The sequence below is a fragment of the Octopus bimaculoides genome, chromosome 3 (assembly GCF_001194135.2).
Source record: "Octopus bimaculoides isolate UCB-OBI-ISO-001 chromosome 3, ASM119413v2, whole genome shotgun sequence".
NCBI classification, from domain to species: domain Eukaryota; kingdom Metazoa; phylum Mollusca; class Cephalopoda; order Octopoda; family Octopodidae; genus Octopus; species Octopus bimaculoides.
This window is the reverse complement of record NC_068983.1, coordinates 94,376,356-94,377,354: the sequence shown is the minus strand read 5'-3', so window position 1 is coordinate 94,377,354 and position 999 is coordinate 94,376,356.

The window sequence follows — 999 nt, the reverse complement described above, 5'->3', positions numbered from 1 at the left end:
TTTGGCAAGTGTCTTCTACTATAGCCTCGGGCCGACCAAAGCCTTGTGAGTGGATTTGGTAGACGGAAACTGAAAGAAGCCCGTCGTATATATGTATATGTATATATATGTATATATGTATGTGTTTGTGTGTCTGTGTTTGTCCCCCCACCATCACTTGACAACCAATGCTGGTGTGTTTACGTCCCCGTAACTTAGCGGTTCGGCAAAAAGAGACCGATAGAATAAGTACTAGGCTTACAAAGAATAAATCCTGGGGTCGATTAACTCGACTAAAGGTGGTGCTCCAGCATGGCCGCAGTCAAATGACTGAAACAAGTAAAAAAGAGTAAAAGCCAAAGCTGCGAGGAGTTTTCAGGACATTTATAAGGAAAGAGATGTAGATATAGTCTTACAGCTGTTTCTGGGATATTATGGATATCCCTTCATTAGAGACGATGTGAGATGATTAAATAGAGGTAAATACTTGAGTTCAAAATAAGGAAAATATTATGGAAAAGGAGATAGGGAATATAGAGGGAAATAAGAGAATGAAAGTAGAAATAAAATATAAAATATTTTATTATTCCATTATTCGAGTAAAGTGGTGTATAGAAGTGGTAAAAGAGTTTCCTGTACATCGTATGTAAGTTCCAATAGTAGTTCATGTTTAGTCATTTCAAAGTATGGAGCCGTGGATTGTGTTGCTCATTCAAAGGGTTTTGTGGTGTAAGGTTATATCTATATCACTTTCCTTATAAATGTCCTGAAAACCCCTCACTGCCTTGGCTTTGTTATCTCATTTTGTCTAATATATATATATATATATATAAAGTAGTTGTATACTGTCAACTTAACGTGACAGTCCCAATAAGGGAATATACTACTGCTATTTAGCCCTAGGAAGCAGGACCGCTTCCTGTCGGCCTTGACACATTTCCTGTGTCCTTATGTTTGCAAGGGGAGTCAAACTCCTCCACCCAGCCTAGCCTGTATTCAGGGACATGTTTCTGAGTCTTT